Raw genomic sequence first — 23,055 nt, 5'->3', positions numbered from 1 at the left:
GCATATGATGTTTTAAAAAATGAAGAATATCAGCACTTGCAAATTAATCACTCCCTTCAGTATGTTGATTATAATAATCCGCAAATTCACACTCAGAATGTAGAGCGTATATGGAGATATCCGTGGTGGAATTCCCAGATATGGAAGAAAAGAGCCCCATTTTGTTGGATATCTAGCAGAATTTTTGTTTAAACGGTGATTTCCTTTATTAAGCGACATTCATTATTTCTCTATTGAAATTGCAAAGTTACATCCACCTCAGTAAGGGAATTTATTTCATTTAGTTCAGGTTAGTTCGGATCACCTCAGTAAAGGAAATTAATTTCATTTAGTTTCAATTCTTATCAAGCAATATGTTTTTCATTTACTTATTTTGATCAGAATTTTTTTTTTTCAATTGCGATTGCAATTAAAATAAAATTGTAAAATTTTTGTGTATCTTTCTTGCGCAGGGGCCACGCTAGTATTTTAGTCGATTAAGTAAAGTGTCTTTCGGGATTCATGGAGTGAATTGGAGTACTGAGTGAGGTAATTATCAACAACGTTTCAGATCTTTAAAGCGATAACAAAATATTACATACCCATAGTGAAGCAGTTTACCCCACCCAGCACCCCTATTCGCTCCACGATCCCGTAAGACAGTTGTATTTGGAAAAATGTTCAACCTAAAAAAAAGTGTGAAAGAGGCATTTGCGCGCCCTTGTCCCTTTAGAAAAGTTGTTCAAAATGACCTTTAGAATGACATATTAAAAAACCAGAACGATCGTAGCGAAAACCGTTTACGGTACTGTTACCACACCAGTTAATATCCTGTTACAGAATTATTTACTCTGGTACGAGGGATTTATTTGTGTTATGATTGTAAACAAAACAGAAAAACCGAGAATAAAAGATGGCCGAAGATGCAATCCCTGGACCCGAATGTTTTAAGAATTCGTTAATTAAGATTCTTTGAAAATAAAAGACGCGGAGTATTTTATAGTGTGTAATATTGTGTAATATGGGTCGCAATCAACATTGCAGTAATGAAGAGCATCAGATAATTTTACAGTTGCGAGAACGAGGAAAAACTTACAAATTTATTTATGAAACTCTTAATAGATCTCCTTCTCTTGTGGCAAAAGTATTAAAAGAAAAAGATATGCAGTAAAAACCAGTGTCCCGAGGCCGGAAACGTAAATCTACAAGTAGGGAAAATGCTCGTTTAATACGTGAAGTGTCAAAAGATCTTTTTCTAACGTCTACAGGTGCCAAACAAAATTTCAACCTACCAATTAGTGCTAGAACTATTCGAAGACGAATGCAGCAGTTCGGTTATAGCGGTAGAATTGCGAGAAGTGTCCTATTTGAATAAAATACATCTTAAACGTCGCATTGAATTTACAAAAAATAATTTAAATCGTATGCATTGGAAAAACATTCTTTTTTCGGATGAAACCAAAATTAATTTGTTCGGAAATGATGGGAGAGTAACTATGAGACGTCGGATAAATGAACAATTAAACCCAAAAAACACAATTTACACTATTAAATATGGTGGAGGCAATATTAAAGTTTGGGGCTCGTTCTCGTATGAAGGAGTTGATTTATTTAATAAACAAAAACATGACAAAAGAAATTTACTTGGATATTTTGCAAAATGTTATGTTGTCTTATACCGAAGAAAATCTGCCATTGAAATGGATCTACCAACATGATAACGACCCTAAACATACCGCCAAAGTTGTTAAAGCGTGGTTGAATTCCCAAAATATTAACATTTTACCTTGGCCATTTCAGTCCCCGAACGTGAACCCGATTGAAAATTTGTGGAAAATTCTTAAAAAACGTGTAGCTTTAAAAAAAACAACGAACGTGAAACTTTTACGGAAAAATGTCCAAAAAATCTGGTATTCTATTCCAATAGAAGTTTGCCGCAAGTTGATAGACTCCATGCTTAAACGATGCGCTGCAGAATTATCCCAGAAAGGATATGCGACCTAATATTGAGTAAATATTATAATTACAGCATTTTTGATTAGTTTGTTGTTTTATATATTTTTTTCTAGAGAGAGCTATTTCTAAACGCTCTTATTTTTTTGAGCACTCGAATTTTCGATAAAATTCTTAAATTTCTTGTCTTGTAATATATTGTAATCTAGTATTGCAAATAAGATAGTAGATGTTAAGAACAATATTTTGAAATAAGTTGTATATTTTTAGAATAAATATTGTAAAAGTTATTACTTATAATAGATTTTTTAAATGACGCTCTTATTTTTTTGGCCATAACTGGTCAAATATGTTTACAATCATCTTACCTACCACCCTTTTTCGGATGTGTACCGGTAAACCAAACACCCTGTATATCATCACAACCTACAGAACCAGAACCAAATGAAAAAAGAAGCGTACATGTTACAATACCCCGATGATACCGTACTCATTGTACATGACAAAACTACCGAAAGACCAGTGAAAAAACTGCAGACTTTGACGAACACTATAATGACATGGTTCTACAAGTGAAGACCTAATACCTAACCCAACAAAAAATCAACTTGTACCGAATCACGGAATTTGTGATGCACTGTCCGCCCGAGAACCCGCACCAACAAGTGACACTCACACCAGTGGGGGTGCAGAGGTGGCGATGGCAGAATGGAGAATACAGGCCGGGGAAATACCAGTAAATTAGTAAAAGTGCAAAAATAAGAGTTTAGGTTTTTTCGTCGGGTTTGAATACCGGTCTTTTCCACGTACTTGCCTAGCAAAGTGATCATACATTACCCCATTAGTACCGACTGCGCGTTGCGTTACCCGTACATCCCCTCGGTATACGCAAACTCCTGTAAATCCAACAAATTAAACACAATTTACCAACAATACCTGCAGACAGTCATACAACTAAATCGGCAAGATATATTAAATATCTAGGAATAGCAATCGATTACCAACTGAAATTCACAAAACACGCACAAAACATGAAGACAGAAATTGAAAAAATAACTAGACATTTTAGGTCATTAACGTATAAAGACAAAGGAATTAGCACGAAGACAACTACCAAAATGTACAAATCCATCTGCAGACCACTACTAGATTGCGGACACATAAGAACAAACGTCATAGAAAAAACAAAACGGCACACATAAACAATAGAACAAATCGCGCTCAGCTTAATTTTTAAAATACGACACCCCGATAACCCATTACACAATCCATCCAATCAACTATTATGCCAACGCACAAACAAGACAAGAATAACAGAAAGAAATCTAGACATATAAAAGAAATGGAAAAACAACCCTTCAATGAGACAATATTAACTTCACTGTGCTTGACAAGACAGAACAGGCAATCACGGTTCCAATTTCCCAATAACACTCTGCTAGAGTGCTACTACAACCCACAACTGTAATGTATCTAGAACTGTTTTTGTTATATAATATGAAGCACTAAATAATGAAATATGTAACATGGGCAGAAATACCAAACAATGGTCGATAGCCTGTTTCCTTTAGGAAATAGATTATATATATAGACGATCTTTCATTATATTGAATAAAAGTTTATCTTAGATGCATTCATAATAAATATATATATATGGATCCTGTGTAGTTTCTCAACATGTTATTTTCTGTTAGGTTTCGATTTTGCAATAAATAGCAGCTTCAATTTGCAAAAATAAACACATTTTACATGGAAAATAAAAACTGTGGGTTGTCCAGTGTTATTAATCCTCAAAGCAGTTATGCATCACACATAATATTAATTTCGGCATCTAAGTAAATATTTAAAACTTGCTCATAGTACAACTTCCTGTCTTCATGACTATCAGGAATTGAAAGGTAATGAAAAAAATCATTACCAAAGTAAAAATAAAAAATTGGATTCATTTATCAACTCTCTAAATCCTCCAAATATGAGTGAAGATCATTTTTCTTAGTTTCCTTTAGCCATAGACTTTTCGCTAACTTCCAGTTAAAGATATTTCTTCGTTCACTCCTAGTGTCAACTTCTGCAAAGCTACTCAGTTCACCTCGCATTCAATTGACACTTTCGGAATGACACCAACGCCAATCTCCGTTTCCTCTAACTGATGATTTACAGATCTTCAACCCTGGGTTCCAGTACGTTTGAGTTATCATGTAGGCACTTATAAAATACCTAGGTATACTGATAATTTTTCTAGACATTTGCTAATTTACATAAAATAAAATACACTTCACCGGAAATACTTTAAAAATAGGAGGTTAATAAAACAACCAGCAAATTCTGCTTCTTTATTCGTAATTTATCAATACAAAATAAATATACTATTCATTTAATTGAGTATTGTAACTTACAACCTTGGGAAAATTCATTGCGTTTTTTGTATCAATCACTTTACTGGCTGAATGCTTCTTTTTCGTGAATTACTCGTCTAGAATATAGTACTAGAATAGCTCGTGCCTGAAAACAAAAAATTAATATTAAACCACGTTTGTAATTGTAATAAAACTCCAAAAATGAAACCAAAATTTTCATAGGAACTTATACATGTTAAAGCAACTTATGTTTTGCCTTGTGTTTATAACTTTAATTTCACTGAAATTTTTAGCCATGTACAACTTTATATATTCACTATTGGATAAAAGTAAAGAAACTTTATTTTTCAGTTGAAATTTTTTTATGTGTTAATATTTGAAAATAATGAATTAGGCCTTAAGGTAGCTTTGATAAACACGTTAATGTTGTGCAGAGATTAACTCTTGTTGATCAGTTTTCATAGAACCTTTAGGTATAAGTTATTTTTTAAAGGGACATAACTACAGAAAGATATAAAGAATTTTGTTCATAACAACTGGAATTCGTTTTTACATAAATTTATAAACACTTTTGATACTAGTTCAATTCAAACATGGTTCGTAGAAAACATTTATCTGTAGACATTCGACATAAAATAATTGATGCCTATCAAGAAGGTATTAAACAAGTCCATATCGCAAAAGTACTTAACATATATACAGGGTGTCCTCGAATTACGTGGCCAAAATAATACCGCAGATTGTTTGAGTGAAAATAAGTCGATTTAACTAAACTTCCCTCGGTCCAAAAGTTGATAATTATGGAGCTACAGGGTGTTAAAGTTGAAAAAAAAAATCACATTTTCTTTAATATCTTTCGATTTCTTTGAGTTAATTTCACGAAATTTCATATTTGAGGGTGTTTTAGGATACGAAATTCAAATTTATTAACGATTTAGTTGTTTCTTCTAGGGGGCACCACAAGCGACCATTAGGACACATTTAAATCTCTGTAACTTTTTCGTGCCACGGTGTATATTATTTTGGTATTTAAAAACCTTTTTCCCTACCTTTTATACTTAGAAAAGGTATACTTTATTGACGTCGCTAGAAGCAACGGTTTTGGAGAAAAACGCATAATTCTAATGCGCTGCATATTTGCATTAGCGCTTTTAAGTAAATAACTCAGTTGGCTATGTTTTTAATTGACATTTTAACACTTGAATTTGTTTCTCAAATGTCAGTTTTTTTATTTAGCCCTCAGTTTTTCTTGTCAGTTTCGCTTCTTGTTCCTGTAAATATCCATAAGTATGGCCAATAAATTCACTTATTCTGAAATGGTGGATATGCTGTTAGTTTATGGACTTTGCCGTTGTAATAGTCAAAAAAGTGTACGAGTTTACAAGGAAAAATATCCTTTCCGTAGAATTCCAAATCGGAAAACTTTTGTTAATATTGAAAGGCGTCTAATTTTAAGGTAATTCGCATGCATCATCAGGCTTAGATGCATTTTTCTCCAAAACCGTTGCTTCTAGCGACGTCAATAAAGTATACCTTTTCTAAGTATAAAAGGTAGGGAAAAAGGTTTTTAAATACCAAAATAATATACACCGTGGCACGAAAAAGTTACAGAGATTTAAATGTGTCCTAATGGTCGCTTGTGGCGCCCCCTAGAAGAAACAACTAAATCGTTAATAAATTTGAATTTCGTATCCTAAAACACCCTCAAATATGAAATTTCGTGAAATTAACTCAAAGAAATCGAAAGATATTAAAGAAAATGTGATTTTTTTTTTCAACTTTAACACCCTGTAGCTCCATAATTATCAACTTTTGGACCGAGGGAAGTTTAGTTAAATCGACTTATATTCACTCAAACAATCTGCGGTATTATTTTGGCCACGTAATTCGAGGACACCCTGTATATCGGTTATTTCAAAAACAATTTCTATTTTTAAATTGCAAAATACGTTAAAATCCATTAAAAAAAGTGGTCGTCCCAGAAAAATAATTAAGCGAATTAATGCATTAATCAAGAAAATTGCTCAGAAACATCCACGCAAATCTGCAAAACAAATTCTATGTGAACTTGGCGAAGCCCGGAGGAGTTACAAAACTGTTCAAAGACTTCAAGTAGCAAGTACGAAAACTGCAATGCACAACTACAGATCCTTTATTAGACAAGGGATGTATTATACGAATGAACGCGGCAGACAAATCGAACCGATACATACAAACGACCTAGCAAATTGTTTTAAGAACAATTAATAGAATGAAACATCTTAATAATCCCCTACATCGGCAGTTCTCAAACCTTTGCTTTTAAGTAATTTCACATCCCCCAATCCGTCAGAATTCAAATTACACTAGGCAACACCGCCTAGTCTATGGCGCCGGAGGTGCTATCTGAAAGTTCATGTCAGGTAACGAAACTTCCCGACTATATAGAAGTGCACTTGTGGTTGTTATTAGTTACTTCAATGTATGTAATTCTGTTACACAAGAAATTTTCAAGTCTGATGTCCCAATGCTAAGTATTATTGTTCGCATTAATAGAAAAAAAAATTAAAAGCCTAGAAAGAATCAAAACTCCAGAAGATTGAAACCCAGTTATTATATTTCAAAAGCAAAGGTGAACCCAAATTCTTTTAAGTTGGAATAAATAGCACATGACTTCTTTGTCATTAAAGAAGCAATAAGCGACTTTTTTCTTACAAATTCAAGCCAGTGATAAACATTAAAAATATTAGTAATATGAAAATCCATATCTAGAAAATCTCTTCTATTTTTGCAAGATTCCGGCAATGGTATACTCCGGGTTTTAGAATATTCGATAACGATCAAAATCATTGAAACCCCACTACCTTAAGCTAGGTTCAAACCTGCAACTAAATATTGACCTTATCAAGAATACATTTTTTCTAGAACTTTAAATGCGTCAGTTGTGGTGGTAGAGAGGGTGATGTTATGTAGCAAAGTAACAATTTATGCAAGCTTATGCAAAATCATTAAGTGGGGACTAAACACAACATAACTATAGTTTCCTAGACTTAATGAATAAAAATTATTATTGACACACAAAACTTAAAAATATACAGGGATATTCATGCTATACGGCGCGGAATATTGTGGCTAAAATACAAGGCTTTCAAAAAGTTTCACTTTTGGGCTATATAGGGATCTATTATGGCTATTTTTTAAAATTATTTTTATATTATACAGGGTGTCCGAAAAGCTCTAAAAGTATCAAAGTTGTGTTTTTTTAAATGGAACCATCTGTATATTATTGCATTTTTGGATTCTCCGATCAAAATAAATGTCTGTTTTAATAAGGTTTACTATTCCTAAAACTTAAGGTTTTTTAAATAATTTGAATTTTATCAAAATTTGACCTAATTTTCATGTTTTAAACGCTTAAGAAGTATTTAAGTTATGCAAGTGTAATTTACAGTGCAGTGTAACAATAGATCATATTTTATATCCCAATCATGATAAACTTGCCATTTTATACAGGGTGTGCAAAAATTAAAACTAATGAAATAAGAACTTTAAGTGACTATAACTTGATTAATTTAAATACAATGCTATATTTTTTAACTTACCAGGATATGTAATTTTTAATTACCTATTGAATGGTATTAGGGTGTTCATCACTAAGTCTTCGCGTTTTTACAGAATACGCTAAATCATTGTTCTTTGCGCCATTTGGTGTTATTTAGTTCAAAGTTCTAAATCACATATCAACTATAACATAAAACAGAAAAAAAAAATTTATCATAGATGTTCGAAATGTCTACTGTCCATTTCTAGGCACTTACAAATTCTTTTTTTAAAACTACTACTAACTCTGGAAAACATTTGCGGAGTAACAGTTTCAAACGCGTCTCTTATACGTGTTTTCATATCCTGTGAATTTGTCGGAGACGTATTGTAGACAATTCCTTTTATGTATCACCACAAAAAGAAATCTAGTGGAGTTAAGTCCGGGGATTTGGGGGGCCAATTTTGATATGCATTTCTTCCAATCCACCTATTTTTAAAGTTGGCATTTAAAAATTGCCGAACCTCGCGATGATAATGAGGCGGAGCTCCTTCCAATTGAAGCCATATGGTGGTTCTAATAGTTAAAGGGAATTTTTCTAATAATACTGGAAATTGGTGTAAAAGGAAATTTAGAAACATCACACCATTTAAAGGTCCTTCAAAAAAATACGGTCAAATTGAATATGGGCCCAGTATTCCACCCCACACATTAACGGACCATCTATTCTGATTTCTCATGACTGTATTCATGATGATTCGAATCAGAATAGTAATGAAAGTTTGGAAGAATTGGAATTTTTAACTAAATAACACCAAATGGCGCAAAGAACAATGATTTAGCGTATTCTGTAAAAACGCGAAGACTTAGTGATGAACACCCTAATACCATTCAATAGGTAATTAAAAATTACATATCCTGGTAAGTTAAAAAATATAGCATTGTATTTAAATTAATCAAGTTATAGTCACTTAAAGTTCTTATTTCATTAGTTTTAATTTTTGCACACCCTGTATAAAATGGCAAGTTTATCATGATTGGGATATAAAATATGATCTATTGTTACACTGCACTGTAAATTACACTTGCATAACTTAAATACTTCTTAAGCGTTTAAAACATGAAAATTAGGTCAAATTTTGATCAAATTCAAATTATTTAAAAAACCTTAAGTTTTAGGAATAGTAAACCTTATTAAAACAGACATTTATTTTGATCGGAGAATCCAAAAATGCAATAATATACAGATGGTTCCATTTAAAAAAACACAACTTTGATACTTTTAAAGCTTTTCGGACACCCTGTATAATATAAAAATAATTTAAAAAAATAGCCATAATAGATGCCTATACAGGGTGAGTCTTAAGTAATGGGACACAGAGCAACGATGGATTTATGACATCAAAATAATGCAATATAGCTAAATTTATGTTATACCAAAAGTTGATAATAACTGAGATACAGGGTGCCAAAGTTGAAAAATGAAATCAAATTTTCTTTAATATCTCTGGAACAATTCGGGCTAATTTCACGAAATTTCTTATATAGGGGTTTTTGGAGATGATCAATTCAAATTTATCGACGATTTCGGTGTATCTTCTAGAGGGCGCCACAATCGACAATTAGGAGTCATTTAAACCATTTAAACTTTTTTGTGCCACGGCGTATGTAATTTTGTCCTCATAAAATTTGTTCCCCTACCTTTTCTAGTTAAAAAAGTTATACCTCATTGGTGTCGCTAGGAGCGACGGTTTTCGAGAAATTCAATTAAATAACTTAAATTCCCATTTTTTCTACTTGTTGACATGTAACAACAAAATTTTTTTGTATTGTTAAAAAAGCACAAAGATTATATGAAAACAATTTAATACCGTAGTTGGTCTTTTATTGATATATTTATTTAAGCTCCAAACGAATATTTTAACAATAACTAAAAAAATTAGAAATTAAACATATCTTCCTGTGACAATAAATGTTCGACGTGTCCACCATTTACTTGGATACATTTTGCAATTCTTTTACAGAACGACCTCTTTATTTTAAATAGCAATTGTTCATTTCGAAATAATGTAGCTGCATTTTGAATTTTGTTTAATAATTTTTCAGGTGTATTTATTGTATTTTGGTAAACGGAAGATTTCATGTAACCCCATACACCAAAGTCCATAGGATTGAAGTCGGGACTCCGTGGGGGCCAGGGTATTTCAAATCCACGTCCTATACAACGATTGGCAAAACGTGTACTTAAGAAATCCCTTACTGGACGGGAAAAATGTGCGGGTGCGCCATCTTGCATAAAAAACATTACTTGCCTTAAATTCAGAAGCACATCATCAAGAAGGTTCCCTAGTTCATTTTGGAGGAACTCTAAGTACAGAGGACCATTCAATTTGGGTGGTAATACATAGGGTCCTACGAAATAGTTGTCAATAATCCCGCACCAAACATTTATTTTAAATTCGTGCTGAAAGTGGCGTTCAGTAGTTAGGTGAGGGTTTTCTGTGTCCCATGCATGTTTGTTACGGTGGTTAATTATACCTCGACGGGTAAAAGTTGCCTCATCTGTAAAGAGGACCTTATTTAAAAACAGTGGATCTTCATTCTGGCACATCCGAAAGAAGTTACAAAATTGCAATCTCGCTTGAAGATCGACTTCACATAAATTTTGAACCGGCGTAAAATGGTACGGGTACAGTTTCTCTTTATGAAAAATTCGCACTACTGATTTTTGACTTACTCCTGCACGTGCTACCATACGCCTTGTACTTATTTCTGGGTTATCAACAACGCCTTCTAGAATTTCTTCTTCTTGCTCTGATGTAATAATTTTCGGGCGTCCAACGGTGTTTTTTTTATGTTGAAATGAGCCGATCTCACCCAATCGATCGTAAATTCTTTTAAACGTTTTAAAATTTGGTTGTTGGCGATTTGGGTACATTTCGAAATAACGTTGACAAGCTTGACGCCCGTTATAATTTTCTTGAGCGTATACACACACCATATCTCTCATTTCAACATTAGAATAATTATTATATCTCGGCATTTTAATTAAATTGTAAATTTATTGAAACTTTAAACTTTTTTACTTTACAAACACAATGCAGTAAAACTGAATATTAGTTTGACATATGTTATCATTCATTTGTTATATCATAGACTACTAAGATAAAGTAACGTCGTAATTTTTTTAGTTATTATTAAAATATTCGTTTGGAGCTTAAATAAATATATCAATAAAAGACCAACTACGGTATTAAATTGTTTTCATATAATCTTTGTGCTTTTTTAACAATACAAAAAAATTTTGTTGTTACATGTCAACAAGTAGAAAAAATGGGAATTTAAGTTATTTAATTGAATTTCTCGAAAACCGTCGCTCCTAGCGACACCAATGAGGTATAACTTTTTTAACTAGAAAAGGTAGGGGAACAAATTTTATGAGGACAAAATGACATACGCCGTGGCACAAAAAAGTTTAAATGTTTTAAATGACTCCTAATTGTCGATTGTGGCGCCCTCTAGAAGATACACCGAAATCGTCGATAAATTTGAATTGATCATCTCCAAAAACCCCTATATAAGAAATTTCGTGAAATTAGCCCGAATTGTTCCAGAGATATTAAAGAAAATTTGATTTCATTTTTCAACTTTGGCACCCTGTATCTCAGTTATTATCAACTTTTGGTATAACATAAATTTACCTATATTGCATTATTTTGATGTCATAAATCCATCGTTGCTCTGTGTCCCATTACTTAAAACTCACCCTGTATAGTCCAAAAGTGAAACCTTTTAAAAGCCTCGTATTTTAGCCGCAATATTCCGCGCCGTATAGCGTGAATAACCCTGTATATGTACTGTTAGAAAAATCATTCAACATTAAGGAAAAGAGATGCAATATAAAATATTGAATTTTATATTGAAATATTGAATAACATATGGCTCTAAATTATCCCCCTTTTGTTAACTTTTTAACAAATTATTATTTTTTAATAGTTGTTTTCATCACCGGTAGCGCAAAATGGCCGATTTCTTTTATTTGAAACATGGGTCAAGTGACACCTCAAATTAAGGGTATTTCAAAACTACATTTAATCGTGTATTGCGATTTAAATTCCATCGATTATTTTTTGAGAAAAACAGGTATAAATTTGGTAAAAAATGCAATATAAATTAGAGTTAAATAGTATGTAACCAATGAAAAAACTTATTTGTTGATAGGAAATTAGTTTGTTTTCGATTTTACAGTCTTTTGGTAAAAAAAAGCAATAAAAACATAACTAAAAATAACCAAAGAAATTTTAAAAATCCAACATTTTTCACTACTAGTGACGTAAGAAACATTTAAAACAATAAACAAACTTCAAAAAATAGTATGTTCTATCCTATATAATGCTGTTTTTAAATTTTTAAACAATAACAATTTGCTAAAAAGTGAGGAAGGGGGTGAAAAATTTAGAACCATGCGGTTTATTGTCATGTTAGACACGCATCTTCGAGTTGATTGCAAAAATATAGGGTGAGTGTATATGGTGTTATATCTAACCATTGTCATTCAATGCAATAATTTATATTCAGATGTAAATTAATGTACAGCACAGGATGGCTCATTTTCGGTGGTTTTCGCAGGGATCATAGAAGTGTGCTGCAGATAGCGCAAAACAGATTACGTGATAATGCGCTACTTTTTTATGAAAGAAACAATGCTGTTGACAAAACTTCCATAACAAACTGCGTATTTGAATTACAAGGTGAATTTTAAAAATACCTTTTTTAACGTTTTTTTATATATTTTTTTTCTTTTGGCTTATAGAAATCGAGAAAATGCATTCCTATTGAGAATTTTCTGTCGAATCTAGAAGCGTACTCAGTTTCTTCTATATGTTATAGTTTTTTACTTATTGGTTAAAATTGGGTTTTTTGTTATGAAACATCCTATATATTTTTTCATGATAAAATTTTACTTTTAATTCTCTTTTAGAAAACATAATACTATAAGATTGTTTCTATATTTAGTTGGCGAAAGGAATATTTATTACTTGATAAATTATTTTTAGTAAGTAGAATATGAAAAACAGAACATTTTTTACCCTGAAAGTTAAGTTACATATACTTAATGGAAATTTAAGTTAAGTCATATCAAGTTTCTTACAATTTGATATGGAAGTTTTTGAAAGTTTTGAAAAATATGAAGCATTAATCAATCGTTCGGGTACAGTTCGAAAAATAATCCGGTGGCAACATTTGTTGCAATTTATTCCAATAAGAAAGAAAGTTACGATATTAGAAATCCATATTCTACCATATTTCTACACATTTGATATCAGATGAAGCTGTAGCTAGATGCATCTGGCAAATAACTATAAAGTAACAGGTTTTTACCATATTTATTATTGTAAAAAAAACTTGTGTTGCAATAATAAATACCAAACACATTTTTCCACATATTATTACGTAATTTGAGAAAATAATTGAAAACGTACCAAAAGCATGCATGGACACATGTGAATATAGTTGGTTTATGAGGTGTGAACATACACGTTTCATTAGAGGCTAAGCTTACTTTGAATATTTCTAAAAATCGATTATAACGATGAATTCGAGGCAATAACGGGTGATCCAAACTTGGCGCCTAGGGTCTATTATGGGCAAACGGAAGCTGATCAAATATCTAAACATGGGTTCTGAAATGAGATCCCTTAAAGTTCATTTTTAGTTGAAAACTAGGTTTTTCCAAATATGCGAAAATTGCGTCCGTGATGTCATCAACATTTTTTCTTAGAAACATACTTTTTTACGATGTTAATAAACTATATATTATTCTAAACAATTTTTGTAGGAATAATTTTTTTGTATCACTTTCTGTTCTAAATCTACAGTGTTTCATTTTATAAATTGAACTTTGGAGTTAATACAATTTATTTTGTTTAAAAGATTACGTTTTAATCAAAGCGGGTAAATATTAAACTTATGATATAATTACTTTTTAAGTTAAATTAAAAGAAATATCTAGTAAAATTTCTATTTGAACTGCAAATTTTTTTAATAATATATTTAAAAATGAAGAAAAAACAAAAACATTATATAACGTACAACACACTTCCGTATTAAAATCTTTCTATCTACCCCCTCCAACTTCTAAGCATTTGGCTAAATTTTTCTTAACCTTCTCTGAGGTTTTCAACAACGTGTCTCTGGATGTCTCCCCACATATTACTATAACTTTTTCTTTTAAATGATTTATATTTCAAAAGGGAGTTTTATACTTTCTTTTAATCCTCCCCAAATAAAAAAATCTAACGGGGTAAAGTTTGAGGATTTAGGAGACCATTGTATTGGTCCATTAATTCCTATCCACTTCTCTCCAAACGTATTATTCAAATATTCTTAAACAAATCTTGCCTTGTGCAGGAGAGTCCCGTCATGCTAAAACTAAATATTTTCACGAAGTTGTAGCGAAATATTTTCGAGAAGAGGCAATTCTTGCAGAAATCGCAAGTAGGTTTCACCATTAAGGATTCATTCATAAAAGTAAGGACCGACTATGTATCCAAAAATAATACCACACCACACATTTATCCCGAAGTGTCCTTGATTTATGATATGGATTAATATAATGTGGGTTTCCTCCTGTAGACTAGTAATGTTCATTTCTACAATTTAGTTTGCTATTGCTGACAAAGTAGCTTTCGTCTGTCCAAAGAATATATTGAAAAAGTCGGCGGCCATTAATCTCCATGTTTACCATTATTTGGCTTAAAAAATGAATTATTTTTTCCATCTGTAATTGATCCATAAATTCTATGGTAAATTGTGAAGCTTATAATCATGGTATCCATTTTTTTAAATTTATTGCGTAGATGTATACTTCAAATTTAGGTAGCAAACTACTTGCCTTATTAAATTTCTAGGATTTACCTCAAAATATTGCAAGATTTATGCCACCGTGTAATTATTACAAACAGGTTTGGTAATAGGGTTACCTTTTCTGGAAAAAAACACATATTGGTTTTGCCTAAAATGGCGTTTTAATTTTGAAAATATTTTTGCGTCATAATATCTGACACGGTATATTCGACCAGCTCCTGTGACATTTCGTTGTATTTCACCAAAAATCAGTAGCGTATTAACTTTTTCGTCATGTTTTGCCATTTTGAAAGAAAATATTATTTTACGTGAGTGATAAATTTAATGGTTTAAAAGTAATTTGAACTGCTGTTTTAACAAAGCTAACGCCAGTGTCAATTCATATGAAAAATCAATCGTTTATAATCAATATATTATTCATCAAGTGTACTATGATTATAAGCTGCACAATTTAGAATTTATGAATCAATTGCACATACAAGAGAAGAATAATGATTTCTTTTTTTTTGTTACTTTGCATATTATTTCGAAGTTCTAAATGTAGCTAGTACCTTTCAAAATAAGTGATTTTTTTTATAAAAGTCGATCTTTTTACTACAAATGCAAAATAATGAAATTTAGAAGTACGGTTAAGTTCATCAATGAACACACTATAGATTTGAAACAGAAAGTAATACGAAAAAAAATATGGATGACGACGGACACCATTTTCCTCCATTCAGAAAAAACAAGTTTTTAATTAAAAGTAAACCTTGAGTGACCTCATTTAAGAACCCTGTTTATATTTTTGATTCCCGCTTCCATTTGCCCATAATAGGCTCAGAGAGCCAAGTTTGGATCATCCTGTACATACCAAAGGACGCAATTCTTCAGCTCATTTATTAATTAAAAGTTCATATAAACATTGGTCTGCAAACGCTTCGTTACCTATCTACACAGTGTTGACATTTTAGAAAATTTTTCTTTTTTTTATAACTCCTGCAGTTTTTAAGATATTTAAATATGGAATATGGAATATACAGTGATAGTCAAAATAATAAGTGTAAAACGTTACTGGAAAATTATAATGATTTAATTTGGCATAATGGTATTAATCCATATATATGATATTTCCACTAATAATAATATCATATCTTGTCCTTTACAAGTTGAATATAATACCAGAAACCTATTTGTTTATTTTATCTTATCTGCTTAAAGGTACCTACACACGTACACTTCGCAGAAAGATTGTTGCCGGAGAAACCAGAGCCGGCCGGACGCTATAGATTACACACAACCAGTCAGACGGCAGGACAGGACCTGTCGTCGATACATGAAGAAAACTGAACATGTATAATCCCGTAATTCAGTTCTTGGACTGCCGGCATCAATTTTACTCCGAACCAAAATTTTTACCATAAATATATAGGGTACGTGTGGGTATTCCTTGCCTATGTTATAATTAGGACTATTAATCAATTATCTGAAAATATCATGGGGTTTTGTCTCTAAATTCCTTCTTGCTCAAGATAAGTGTGAGGAAATGGTAAAAAACTATTATGAATCCCCTCGCATTTCTTGTTTATGTTAAAATCATTCATTGGCATTATCTGAAAGTGTTTCTATCTTTTTCTTTTTTGCCTTTCTTTTAATAGTACAATTATTACAGCTGAACATTCTTCTTGCGACATTTTTATATAATAGGAACTGTCATCCTAAATCGATCGTGTATAGCAAATTCTATAATAGTAACAGTTCTGTATCGTAAACGGCATGGAATTGAAAGACATAATCCTTTAGTAAAACTGTTCGTGTGTATCAACTGACGATGGTGGCCGGCCATACCTATCAATCCAATCATGGACAGTCGGCTGACTGTACGTGTATTGGTACCTTAATATTTCTTGCAGACAGTGAACACTTTACTGGTCAAAAAAATAAGAGAGATTTTTTTTACTGCATTTTCAATTCTTGTGGTTAATCTTTGTATATTCACTCTTTAAACTATTCAAGCTTCAGTATACAGTGGATCAGAAAAATATTTGCACACCAATACTTTTTGAAATACATATTTAAAAATACGTAAGACTCATCTTGATTTCTAATATTTTATAGCATTATGCTGAAGTAGATTTAGCGCGATTTAACAAAATTTCTTGTCCCAATTGCATGTATACAATATTATAAAGGAAAAAGTGAATATTTTGCCTCAAATAAGTATTTGCACATCTTCATACTGGGTAATAAAATGGTTTTTGCAGAAGGGAATTTGTTTATTATCTACTTAAGCATGAACTATTTCCTTATAAAAATTGTATTATTAAACCTATTTGGTCAGTTTAAAATCATCAGTGCAAATATGAGTCCGAAAAAGGGTGAAATAGAGTTATCGAAACGTGTTAAGATAGTTGTTTTATATGAACGTGGTAAAAGCTAAAGAGCAATAGCAAATATTACTAATGTGGCATTCTCAACAGTGCGATATATCATTAAAAAATATTAACAGACGGGATACGTCAAAAACGAACCCCGTTCTGGAAGACCACAAATAATAAATGGACAATAAAAACGAATGATTATTAATGAAGCTCAAAAAAATACATTTATTAGTGCTCAAACTTTGGCGTCTGATGTTGCATCAACAACCGGAAAGACTGTCCATCCTCAAACTATCAGAAATATTCTTCATTTAGCAAATGTCTACGGCAGAGCAGCACGAAAAATACCATTTATTTCGGAGAACAATCGTCAAAAAAGCTTGGAGTTTGCTAAAGCGTATATTGATAAACCTTTAGAGTGGTGAAAAAACATAATTTTCTCTGATGAAAGTAAATTTTGCCTTTGTGAGTCTGATGGTAAACGTTTTGTATGGAGAAAACCTAATACAGAACTTCAAACGAAAAATTTGAAACAAACGGTCAAGCATGGTGGAGGAAACGTCTTAGTTTGGGGATGTGTGGCATACGATGAGGTAGGAAATCTTGCTTTTATTGAGGGTACAATGACAGCCACAAGTTACATCGACATTTTGCGGGATAATTTAATCCAAAGTGCTGTAAAATTAAACATGGAACGTTCTTTTTATTTCCAACAATGATCCGAAGCATTCGGCCAAGTTAACACAAGAGTGGTTATTGTACAATGTTTCCCATAGACTTTTAATTCCATCGCAGTCACCGGATGTTAACCTCATTGAGAATTTATGGAATACTTTGCAAATTCGGAAACGGCACATTTTCAACAAAGAAGATTTAAGAAATGCTTTACGCGAAGAATGGTCAAATATGGCACTAGATTACGTACACACTCTTATTAATTTCATGCCCAAAAGACTAAAAGCTATTATTGATGCAAAAAGGATGCATAAGAAATATTAGAAATTGTTTATTTTCACCTCAATTTAATTTAATCATTGTAATAACATACTGTGCAAATACTTTTTTGAGTTAAAATTTTGATGTTTCTTTTTTATTATCATTACGTTTCAACTTATAATAAAACTTTTTGTTATTAATGATTTGTTTCGCCTAAATGTACTCTATATTTTGCAAAAAATGCTAGTGTGCAAATAATTTTTGATCCACTGTAGTTTAGAACGTTAAAATTAGCCACGCAACGTATTGCACTCCAGAAGAAAAACGTTTAATACTACAATTACGAAGTCAAAACAAAACTTATAAGTTTATTTTTCAAGCACTTCAGTGATCGAAATGTGTTATAGCTAGGGTTTTAAAGAAACAAAACTTGAATGGTCCCACCAAAAACCAGAAGTCGTCTAAGGAAAACAAACAAAATTCTTGATACACTTATTGTACGTGAGGCGATAAAAGACTCATTTTCAACGTCGTTTGACATTAAACGAAAACTTAGCTTAGAAATCAGCACACGGACAATAAGGAAACGATTGAGAGAGATAAATCTTAATGAAAAAGTTGCAAGAAAAGTACCACATTTGAGTTAAAAAAACATACAGCAAAAATCACACTTTGCTCGATATAACTTAATTGAAAACCAGAACTGTAATTGGAAAAATATTCTGTTTACTGATGAAACAAAAACAAATTTGTTAGGATCAGAAGGGAAACGGTATGTTAGACGATATAAGAAGGAAGAACTGAATCTTCGATAAACACTGAAAACAATAAAACATAGCGGCTGAAATATTAAAATGTGGGGTTGTTTTTCCTATAATGGAGTGGGTCCATTATATTAGATTAAAGACACCATGACCAAAGAAATTTACTTAGAAATATTAGAAAAGATTATGTTTCCATATGCAGAAGTGAATATGTCTTTAAAATGGATCTATCAGCAAGATAACGACCGGAAATATACAGCTAAAGTAGTGAAACAGTGGTTTCTGGGCAACAAAATTGAAGTGTTGCCATGGCCCTCACTATTTCTGAATTTGGATCCCATAAAAAACCTTTGAAAATATTTAAAAAACAGGTTTGCTAAAAAAAACGTCAAACAAAAAAGTCTTGTGGGAAGAAACTAAGAAAATTTGGTATTCTATACCCATTGAAGTTTGTCAAAAATTAATAGACTCTATGTCAATGAGATGCACAACTGTCATTAAGCAAAAGGGATATTCTACTAAGTGTTTTACTTTTCTAAAAGTTGCTTTAAGAAATCATAGTTTTCATTAATTAGTGATAAAAAAAGATACACTTATTATTTTGTATGTATCACTATATAATTTGTGGCATGTCAAATGGTTTTCATAACAGAGTGATATTTTTTGAGGGGTCATGGCTCTTTTTCTGTCCTTAACTTTTTCGCGGTGCACTGCTTGTAGACTTTGCAATACAAAATTACTTTAATTTTGTTTAGAAACTTTTTGCTCTCTTACAGTTTTATCATATCTGCATCGATTATCGATAAAATTAAGTAGAAAACGATTTTCTGAACAGGTTATCAACACTTTCGGCAGTATAGACGTATACATTTTTTTTTTGTATGTATATTATAGTAATTGTACTGTAAATAGTAATAGAAGTACAATCATAATTTTCATTTTTTATTTATTAGTGGTGATATACCTATAATTTTGTGGATTGTCGGAAATGTACAAAATATTATTTTTGTTCGCATACTTGAATTTTTATTGCCGATTACGTTTACAATCACGTGTAAACTTTTTGAGTCATTATGTATTTTTTAATAAGTAATAAGCTTTTTCACATTATACTATTATATACAGGGTGACATTTTAAAAATTTGCAATGGCTATATCTCAGGAATGAAAAAATATCTAAAAAATTTCTGGGAACCTACCCATGTCTACCCCTTAACCCCAAACATCCTAACTTTTTAATGTTAATACTCTTTAAAAATGTTTTATGATCATATTAACTAACATCACATTTATTCGAGCACTTATAAAATTATTAAATAAAAAAGAAATAGAATGTTAGCATTTACCTTTTATTTAATTAAGTATCAAAAATGATTTCTGCTTTTTTCCAAACAAAAGTAGAGCCTTTTTTCAAATTCCTGACAAAAATAAAAGAAAATATCCCTTAATATAGCCTGGCATCCTTGAATAATTCTTTCTCGTAGTTCCTTAAGTGAGTCAGGCTGAGTTTTAAAGACTACAGATATTAAGCGACCCCATTAAAAAATCAAGTTGGGAGGCAAGTAACATCAAGTAGCAAAAAAATAATATCAGTGATCAGTTAAAAGAAAGAAATCAGTCTTCATAGAGACTGCAAACAGAGTAGTAAAGAATAAAATAAGGCATCATTCGTTTAATCCAGTCAGAAGTAATACATAGAGCATATAAATTAAATCTTTCAAATTTTAACTCTAGGTAAAACTTAAAATGAAGTCTTTCGTTATACCGTTGATTTATGCTGACTTCTTTATATTCATCTGTTTCATCATCAAAACAAAAAAGTACCTAAAACCCTAATAATGCTTAATATGGCATTATGACTGCCCATGGATTTCATTTTCTAGAATTGTATGTTTGACTTCAACTTAAATACTTTGAAAATTATAGGTATAAAAGTTTGTAGTGTAAAATTATCAAAATTACTGTTACCACGATAATATTGCTTTACAATCAAATATCACACATCAATATAACAAAACCTTATAATTTTATAATCAAAATAAAAAAACAACTAATACAAGAAGAACACATGGATGCACATTCTATCATAAACTTCAAAATGTCATAAAAAAGTGCTTCTGATTTTATGTAATCACCGTTTGAATAATCTTTTTAAAGTCTACAAGTATCAATATACAAAATGACTCTTTCTAGTTTTTAAAATACTAACTATATGGTAATTCAATAGGAAGGGCAGTCCAGTTCTTATCAAATGACTGTACAATTGTTTAGAACAAAAAAATATATCTAGCCTAAAAAAACAGGTAGCATGTCATTCACAAGAAATCTCAACTGCACAATTATTGGCTCTCTCGAATGAAATGATGGTATTTTTATTTTGATTGGATCCATAGATATTATTGTCACTTCTAACTGAACTGCCCAGAATTTATTAAAAACTCAAACATATCTGGAAAAATCAGAACATAAAAATCCTCAAAATGGAACAAAAAAAAAGATCTTAATGCTAAAGATGCATAATATAGTACTCATAGAAAAACAAGGAGATTTGCTAATCCTTTATATTGCACACTTCATTTATAAATATATTATTAATTTCCTTGTCAAATGATGCTTCATAAGTAGGATTATAGCAGTAGAGTAATAGAGATAGATGATTTAAACCACAAAGTATGAAAAATAAGGCATTTAAGCTTCGATAGTAAACATTAACCAATTTTAAAATTGCTTTAGACTAGAAATTTTTTTCAGATTACATAATACCACATAAGCAGTGTTCTAATAACAGTTGTAATTATTTGGACTAAAAGAGAGAGTAATAAGTCATTCAAAAGAAATCTCTACTGCACAATTGTGCTCTCTATCAAACAGAGCACCAATACTGATATTTTTATTTTGGTTAGATCCTTCGATATTATCAATGCTGACTGAATGTTTTGAGACATTTTAAAACCCAAACATGTTTGGGGAATTCCATGTATATATAGGGAAATTGTATATTGATAAAACAAATATGAAGATTTCAATGCTCAGAGTATATGACATACTGTAAAATACCTTATGTTACACTTATGGATTTATCCCTGTTATATTACTTTTCAGTGTTTTCTCATGGAAATCTAAAATCTATATTACATGATTAAAATATGTGTTTATTTAGGAACATTATCTCTTTATCCAATATTATAAAATCATTGAAATGTAGTTAACTTCGACTAAACATCAAGGTCCTGTTTAACTTCAAAGTATTCATAACATGTCTCAAATAAACTTGTGCTATCAACTGCACCCCCATGGTTTCCCTTTAATATAAGTAGTTGAAGACCTCACAGAGGGGAGCAGAATCATTATTACTATTGGAATCTTTATATTACACTCAATAAATAGAAAGTGGTCTCATATAGTTGAAACCCTATGACTGGTTGTAATTCTCGTTGTCGTGTTTTGAGAAGTTCAATACAAAATATTGTACTGTTGCTCACATTTCATTATTCTGCACTGGCACACTACAATAGTACTTATAGGAAAATTTTGAAATTTGCAAGGCACCATGTCACATACTGCACTCATTAATATATTATTTATTTCCGTTTCATGTGTTGCCAGGAAATTATAGTTACAGCAATAGGGTAATTCAGGTGAACAATTTTGAACAGAAAGTATGAAAAACCCCGACATCCCACTGGTGCCTGGATAGAAAAACTCTAACAATTTTAATGTCAGTTAAAATTAGGATTAGAAGCTTATTTCTTGTATCTGCAGCACGAATAGCATTTTAATAACAGTTTTAAGCAATTAGTAGCTGATTAATTTGTAAGTTACCTTGAAACTTTTCACATCAAGTGATTAGCAAAACTTAAGACGCCACCATTTTAACTCTTGCACCATGCCGGCCGTCGTTAGCGAAAAGATATGTGGCGGAGCTGATAGCGGAGCAACTGTCACCTGTCAGGCTTGTCAATGTGACGTACTCTAGGGTGACCCTTCGGTTCCCTAGGTACTCCAGAACCCGGGTAAAAAATCTCCCCCTAGCACTTCCGGCAGGTCATTCTAGAACATTCTGCCGGAAAGGGAAAAAGGAGCCCGGGTTAACCCGCACCTGCGCGGTGGTCCGTCCTTTGTTTTCCGGGGTAGAGTATCGGGAACAAAGGACCGGGGAAGGACCTCCCTCCCTAGCTTCTCGAGACGACGCAAGTTAGAATTAAGTTCGTGCAAGATATATTGTATTCCCCTTTTTTTCCTTTTTTTTTACAATCATATTTACAACTAATATTTACAATATATACACCTTACATATTTACACAAGTGCTTTATATGTT

General features: G+C 31.6%; 1 long non-coding RNA gene across 1 annotated transcript; it reads right to left on the bottom strand.

Annotated features, from left to right (window-relative positions):
* Positions 1 to 4,252: 4,252 nt before the first annotated feature.
* LOC136339731 (uncharacterized) lies at positions 4,253 to 22,942 on the bottom strand. The gene is made up of 2 exons (XR_010732198.1): positions 22,559 to 22,942; positions 4,253 to 4,434 (listed from the first exon to the last, which is right to left on the bottom strand). It is a non-coding gene; the product is annotated as an uncharacterized lncRNA (long non-coding RNA).
* Positions 22,943 to 23,055: the final 113 nt, after the last annotated feature.

The sequence above is a fragment of the Euwallacea fornicatus genome, chromosome 6 (assembly GCF_040115645.1).
Source record: "Euwallacea fornicatus isolate EFF26 chromosome 6, ASM4011564v1, whole genome shotgun sequence".
NCBI lineage: Eukaryota > Metazoa > Arthropoda > Insecta > Coleoptera > Curculionidae > Euwallacea > Euwallacea fornicatus.
This window is presented reverse-complemented; position numbering and strand designations above follow the sequence as displayed.